Genomic DNA, 8,111 nt, shown 5'->3' on the forward strand with positions numbered 1-8,111 from the left:
TGGTTTTGTGTTTAATATATTTGTGAATATGCTGGAGCGAGTAAATTTTATTGGATTTAAATTGAACGGTTTCTTGAGCTTCGATAACCAAAGTCTTAAATCTTAACAGTGGATTTATCTTGTGAAATGGTGAAAGACAAGAAACTTACTTATGTCCTCCAAAGAAACATGGTTTGAGCCTTTGAGGTAATGCATCCTACGCAGAACGTAAAATACCTTGAGGTTTCTCAAGACTTCCCGAGCACCAATACAATACACCACAGCCTGCTAACGTGAGTGCATGTGCGAACAATAGTCCTGATATACTTTCTCCTACGGAGAAGATAGGTTTCTCCATCTGGATGTATAGAATAAAATTCTGATCCTATTATATGGTTTTATAGTCACTACAAAAATATTATTATATTATGACAAAAAATTTCGTCACAATAAACACAATTTCATAGTAATAAAATTATTGTGATAAAATTGTGATTTTTTTGGACAATCACAATATAGTCGTCACAAATTTTTTTTCGTGATAAAAACGTCGACGAATATATAATGTAGGTTTGAAAATATAAAAATTTTTACAAAATTCTTACAAACTCATTCTATCTTACAAAACCACTCTACGATCTTTAATATCCTAAAATCTTTTAATGACAGACTCATTTGTAATAGTCTGGAACACATCTTTCTCGACAAAACAAATTAAACAATAATTCAAAAATTGATCTCCCATCCGATTGCGTCAATCTGTCTTCACGATCTTCATTTCTGAAAAAAAGCTCTCCACAGTTGCAATAGCAACAGGAAAAATCAAAATCAACTTCAAAAGCCTATAAACTAAAGGAAATAACATATGTTTTCGAGTTTCCACCAACAGACGAGCAAGTTCTCCAAGATCTTGTAATGAGTAAATTTTTCATCACTTTGAACATTATCAATATAAATATCTAATTGTTGCTCAAGAGATATGCATTCTCCAGAACTAAAATCAGATGGATAGAACTTCGATAGCCTCATCAATTTTGACTGATCAAACTAAGCGAACGAAACAATTGGAGATAAAGAAGCAGCACAAATAAGCAATTCAGTATTCACCTCATTAAAGCGATCATTGAACTCCTGAAACTGGAAATCCAAAACAGAATAGAAGCAATTGATCTTAAAGTGATGTCCATTTGTCACTCCTGTTTTTTTTTGTTTTCTTGGTTTCTTTTAGTCAACAAAATCTTCTTCCATGTCAAGCTCTTCAATAGCATGTTTTTTGCATAAAGAAGAAACTTTCATCATGAGAGAATTCCACCCATCATCTCTAAACTTCTGCAGTTGTCTCTTTGTTGATGTCACCAATGACATGGCATTCAAAATCTCTTGATCTCTCTTTTGCAAAGCCGTATACAAACTATCCGTGAGTCCTAAAAGATGTACTATCAAGTGTAAATAGAATACAAAATCAAAGCTATTGAAATATCTCAGGAGACCATGTGCTTGACATATTTTCGAGTCTTCTATGCCATTATTTTGAACACACTCAAGCACTTGAACGATAGAAGAAAAAAACATCAACCAAACGCAATAAAGTTCTATTGTGAGAACCCCAACGAGTATTCTCTGGTCTTTGAAGAGAAACATCTTGATTTAACCCTTTTCCAGTATTGCGTTCACCATCATTAACAACTTTCTCAATCGTTTCTCTATGACTCTCTCGAAACATATCTTTTCTTTTGGATGAAGCTCCGACCACATTCAAAAACAGAGAAATCATATCAAAAAAATCTCCAACACCAAAATGCTTTTTGGCAACCGCCACTACAACCTGTTAAAGCTGATGAGCAAAACAATGAACTTAATATGCTGATGTATTTCCCTTGAGATTAGAGATCTTAGTCCATTGAACTCACCATTCATGTTACTTGCTCTGTCATAACCATGTCGTCCCACATTTTTAATGCTTAATACATACTTAGCAAACACAGAATCAAAAGCATCTTTCAAAGATGTTGAAGATGTGTCAATCACATGAGTAATACTTATGAATCTTTCTTTGACTATCTCACTTTTATCAACAAATCGAAACACTACTGCCATTTGTTCCTTATAAGAAACATCTGCAGACTCATCAACCAAGAAACTAAATACATCATGATCAATTTCTTCGATAATAGTTTTGACTACCTCTTCTGCAAAACAATGCACAATATCTTTATGAATCTTTGGAGACGTCATCTGATTGTTTCCAAAAGCATTTTTCAAAATAACCTTACTCACAACTTTGCTTTGTTCAGCAGTGTATTTCAAGAGTTCCACAAAGTTACCATTATTAGCAGTTTCTTCTTTCTCTTCATGACCACGAAATGATAACCCTTGTTGCAACAAGAATCTGGAAGCATCAATAGAAGCATTTAACCGAATTTGATACTCATTCTTTGTAATATCATCTTGTTTATGCAAAGCATGCTTGATAGACTGGCCTTGCTACATCAAGTTTTCACACTTCATTACTGCATTGTTATGAAAACTATTAAGACCTCCCACGTTTTCAGAAATATTTTTGAGCTTATTCCAGCTAGAGAAACCATCAGTGGTCCACACATCATTTTTTGCAACTTTACCAGCATTATCCTTGAACAAGTAACAACATAGACAAAAAGCTGCATCTTTCTTCACACTATACTCTAACCAGTTCGGATATTGATCAAACCAAGCAGAATTAAACCTTCTTAATACGCTTCCTATCAATGTTTGTTTGAAATATGACTACGAGGTTGACAAAGGCCTCTAATCAAATAACTTCGAATGACCTCATTCTTTTATTTGGATAATATTCTGATATTCTTTTCCGATCAGCAGGATCCGATGGTAGTTTCTTTTCTTTTCAAAATCACTGTGAGATGAGGAAATAGCTTCTTTTTTTCCAATACTTCTTCATATCTGTATGTAATTAAAATAAAAGAAATAAATTATTTACTTTGTAAAATCAAAAAAAAAAAGATGACAGAACTAATGGAATAAAGGATTATTCCATAATATCTTTTTTTTTTTGAACATTAGACTTATTCAATGAAGAATAAGAGATATGTATTACAAAGATTTAGTTATGCCCAAATCTTACCGATATAAGACTCTTAATAATACCAGCTGTTGTATTTTAGTTTATGAATAATGAAAAGTATATATAGGGTTACCAAGACTTAGTTATGCCCACAAACTACCAGTGTGGGACAACTTTTCTTTTAATTACGTGCAAAAAGTCTAATTGATTATGAGTGGACTTTAGTTAAATTTAATGGACTTAAAATAAAATGATGACACAGCAATAACATCATCGATATATGTCAATATGTGTATCATCGGCTAAGTGTATCGTGGGCTAAAACCAAATTTGATAAGGAAACAAAAAAAAATCTGGTAACCCAAAAAAAAAAAAAATACAAAATTATATTGTGTCAACTCTGTGCATGTGGGTCCGCCTCTGAAGATGTGGTACCAGCTAAAGATGAACTGGCCATTTAGGACAATCAAGAGTTGTGGCAATAAGGTAAAAATGTCCTAGATGTATATCATGATGTCTGTCTAAAACCAATGAGAAAATTAGATGTCAAGAATAAGTTCAAGTAAAATGAGATAGTATATCCTGTTAGAAAAAATCTCCATGAATAACAATTTTCTGGTGGGAGTTCGTAGTGCAAGTATTCTACCTACCGCCTAGTCTAGTACTAATCACAAAATTTTATCATGTAAGATCTAGAAGCACATGGATCTTACTCATCATAGTTTTGTGTCAAACATTCCTGAAAAACACTCCAGATCTTTCAATAAGCAGATGAAATTTTTTAAAAATTGCAGAAAAAGATAAGAAACAAAGAAAATAAATCAGTACGGATAAACATCATCCCCCAGACTTAAATCACAATGTCCCCAGTGTGAAAAAGTTAGTGACAAGATGGTAAATAACAGCAAAAAAAAACTAAAATAAAAGAAAAGAAAATGATGATAGAATTGTGGGTATGGTGAGGTGATAGAATAGTTGGGAGCATAATTTTATAAACAGAGAAATTTTTTTTTTTTGTTGGAGGCAACTTCTCATTTTTACCACTAAATTAAAAAAAATTAATTAAATTTACCTAAATTATTTAAGAAAAAATAAAAAATAGTAGGGGGCACATGACCCTGTGCCGCCCTCACTACCTCCGCCCCTGATAGCACTTATGTCTCATGGCTATCTTCTGTCTCTGTGACAGTGGAGTTATAAAAAAACCTATGGTTCTTCTTCAGGAATTTGTTCATGCGTCTGTTGATCCTCTCTGCCTGGTCAAGCATTTTTTTCAAAATTGCAAAGTCTGCATCACTCCTAGTGGATGCTCTTGTGTGAGAGGAACTGGCTCGGGGTGATGAAGGTGCAAGCTGAAGTTTCCTGCTGTTTGCAGCTACCTCCCTCTTGGCTTTTGCAGCCATAAATTGCTTCATGGTCAAAGGAAGGAGTGGAACATATGGTAAGAAATCGCGAGTCTCTGGTTTTCATCTTGGGTCTGCTCCATCTCGGATTCGGGGCACTGAATCTGATGGTAGGAGAACCCTGTACTCAGAGGTACTAGTACAGAACTTGTAAGCAAATCCAATGAGATCCATCTTGGTCCTGAAAATAGTCCTGTGTCTGGAGAATTGGAAGAGATCAAACCAATCTTCACTAAAAGGTGTTTCAGATGAAAATTCAACTCATGCTGCTGTCATAAGGGAAATAATGATGCTTCTAAAGGCTGGTGAGAAGTCTTGACACTCAGAGGTAAGCATCTCAAGCTTAACCTTCACTAGATTCTTGCCAATGATGCAATCAAAGCAAGGGAACCTTGGGTGATCTGTGAAAGGTAGCTGAAGTGTCACCAGCTTGGGTTTGAGCACATTCGCCTGGTTGGCTCTGGAAAACACAGTGTGTGTCAACAACTTATGCACATATCAAACTGCAGGGTGAGAGAGAAATGAGGCTTTGGATCTTCCTTTGTAATACACTCCATAACCCATCAATCTCCATAGATCCTCATCTGGATCTTTCTCTAAAGCGATCTCATCACAATATGGCAGCTTCAAAGCATCACACATCTTTAAAATGGTAAGAGAGTAGAGATGTTCTCCAATAGAGAAGGAAAATGTGCCATATAGAGCTCTAGGAGCAGATCTCTTCTTGTAGCACAAGGTCGCCGATGCAAGGAACTCTGTGGTGTGGTTCTCATAAATTGGAAAGCTCTGCCCAATGATTGATCTCATTCCATGCTTATCAACATACCATATCACATCTTCTATGATTCCAAGCATCTCAAGAGTAGAGTAATCAATTGTTGGAGTTGGCTTGATCTTCAGATTCTCAAGCTGCTCCAGGTAGTTGATGTCTGGATCAATGGCCTTACCAACAAACTTCACCTTCGGTCTAGAAGAAGACTTAGCTCTCCGAGGTACAGATTTTTGAGCGGGGACCCTCTCAATCTCTCCTGAAAAGATTCTTCTCTGGACAGATATTAAGGTGGAGAAGGTTTCATCATCATTCAGCTGCGTCTCGTTTAATGCGTCATATGTCTTCTAGGAATGTGGATTCTTCGCATGAGGACTCTTCTTAGTTCGAATGAGACGTGCTCGGGAGAGTTCAATGGCCTTTGTGTGCTTAACACGAAATAGATGTTGCGGGAACTTCCTGATTTGATTCCGGAATGAATTGATAATTTAAAGTTCCAGTTTATGGAAAATTGGGAAACATAAGTCGGGAAGCAAAAAGGGGCTCGGCCGCAGGTCAAGTGTGTGCGGCTGCAGCAAATAATGGTTTTGCCGTGGATGAGGGACATGGGCCGTAGCAAAACAAGGCCTGGCCGTGGCTGATGTGATCACGACCGCGGCAAATGGCTTCGGGGATTCCCGGTTTCTTCCTGGTTATCTGTTTCTTCCTCCTATTTTTTTGTATTTTTCTGGTTGTTTTAAATATTTTTGGTTTTTCTGGGTTTTATGAAAGCCTGAAATACAGAAAAGGGAAAAAAATCAAATAGAAAAATAATGAAAAAGAAAGAAAAACATACCCAATGGGTTGCCTCCCATTAAGCGCTTTTGTTTAAAGCCTTATAGCTAGACTCTTGGAGGGATTTAGGATTGAGAAGACGAAGAATGATCTCTCTGGATAAGAGTCCTTGGAATCCTCTTGAGCTTGAATTTTAGGTCTTCTTCATCTTGAATCACAATATCTTTTCCCTTCTTGAAGATTTTTGCATCCTTGAAAACATGTTTTTGTCTTTTCCACAATTCTTTCAAGGTTTTCTTCCTTTTCTTTGCTGATGTCTGGTGGTACCACTATCTTGATTTTTGCAAACTGCTGGATGCAAGTGCTTTTAGTTCTTTCTTGTTTTCCGAGACCTTCTCCTTGAGCTTGTCCTTGCGGTTTGAATCTAGATCCGGTGTTGTCCTATAAAACTTTTTCCTGTCCACATTTAAGAAAACTAAACAGTGATTTGCATGGTCAATGATAACACATACATTTGTTAAGAATGGTCGACCAAATATCAAAGGTCTTCCTTTGTCCTGGTCCATCTCCAAAACTTGGAAATCGGCTGGGATGATTTTCCTTCCAATGACCAATGGTAGGTCTTGAATCATTATTTCTGTTATCTTTTGAGATGAATCACCAAAGATTATCCTAACAGGAGATGAGACAAATGTTCCTATACCAAGTTTCTCAGCAAGTGACATAATATTTACATTAGCACCAGAATCACATAAACAATCTAAAATTAAATTCCAGAATAGAGAAAGTGAAAAAAAAACGCCCTGGATCCTTAGACTTTTTGAGTCTTTGGTCAGGTAAACGTTCTGGTACCTTAACCGGAATGATCTGGCTTCTCTCATACTCGGTTTTTGAATCCTTCATGAGAGGTTCAGGTTTCGACATTTCCTTAGAGTCTGCGACTGGTCCTTCTTCCGGGACTGCTGTCATAGCATTGCAGAACTTCTTTGGATTATCTTCCACTCTTCCTGACAAAACTCTTGGTTGCCTCTTCATTGAATCTGCAGTCTGACCTATCTGTAATTCCAACTTCTTGACATGGATTGTAAGAGATTTAAACTTCCCATTCAAGTCATTGTATATACATTCGATTCTCACTCTCATTTCCCTGATCGACTTCTCATTGCCTTGAGACATCTGCATCACGTTTTGGTCAAGAGATTTAATTTGGCTGCTCAGCTGGGAGAGGGTTGCTTCTAATGAGCTGGTCTGTGTCTGTTGAGGATTGAAAGGTGGTCTTTGTTGGAAATTTCCTCCTCCATAGTTCCCATTTTAGAAATTTTTTGGAAAATTCCTCTAGTTCTGCGGATAAGGTTGGTTCTAGGGGTTCTCAGCTCCCTGGATTATGTATGAGAGATTGTTGAAGTTGGCGTTCCTGAAGTTGTGGTTGAAAGCTGGGCTGAATCAGCTATGATATGCTTGAGCTCCCATGAAATTAACTTCTTCTTCTTGAGAATATATGCCATCATCTTCATATCTTCCATCTTCTTCATTTCTTGCAGCAGTGTCACAGGCATGTATATTCTTATTTTGAGATTTAAGAAGTTGACTTACCATGCTTTTAAGCTCAGCAATCTCCCTTGACTCATGGCTAATGATAGTCTTCTTTGATCTGTCATACTCAAGGTTGTTGTTGCTATTGGCTACAGCTAAGTTTTCGATGAGTGCTCTCCCTTGTGTCACAGTTTTTGAACCGAAATCTCCATTGCTGGCAGTGTCAAGAGAAATTTGATATTTCTGCTGAAGTCCTCTGTAGAAGGTGATTAGCAGATTTGCTCCAGAAAAACCATGATGAGGGCAGTCTCTCTCATATTCCTTGAATCGTTCCCCTCATAGAATGATTCTATTGGGTATTGTTGGAAACTTTGGATATATTTTTTCAGCTGGTTTGATCTCGACTTGGTGTAGAAGTGGTTCAGAAAAGCTTACTTGAATTATTCCCATGAAGTAATAGAACAGATAGCATACATTTTAACCATCTAAAAGCTTTACCACTTAGAGAGAAAGGGAAAAGTTTACACTTCACATAGTCTGCAGTGTCCGGAGTTGTTCTCTCCATTCCACAGATTTCTTCAAAAAGATCTAT

The 8,111-nt window shown here is 36.7% G+C and overlaps 1 non-coding gene across 1 annotated transcript; it reads left to right on the forward strand.

Moving 5' to 3' along the window:
• Positions 1-7,808: 7,808 nt before the first annotated feature.
• LOC112087929 lies at positions 7,809-7,910 on the forward strand. The gene has a single exon (XR_002900334.1). It is a non-coding gene; the product is annotated as a small nucleolar RNA R71 (small nucleolar RNA).
• Positions 7,911-8,111: the final 201 nt, after the last annotated feature.

The sequence above is a fragment of the Eutrema salsugineum genome, unplaced genomic scaffold (assembly GCF_000478725.1).
Source record: "Eutrema salsugineum unplaced genomic scaffold, Eutsalg1_0 scaffold_16, whole genome shotgun sequence".
Lineage (NCBI taxonomy): Eukaryota > Viridiplantae > Streptophyta > Magnoliopsida > Brassicales > Brassicaceae > Eutrema > Eutrema salsugineum.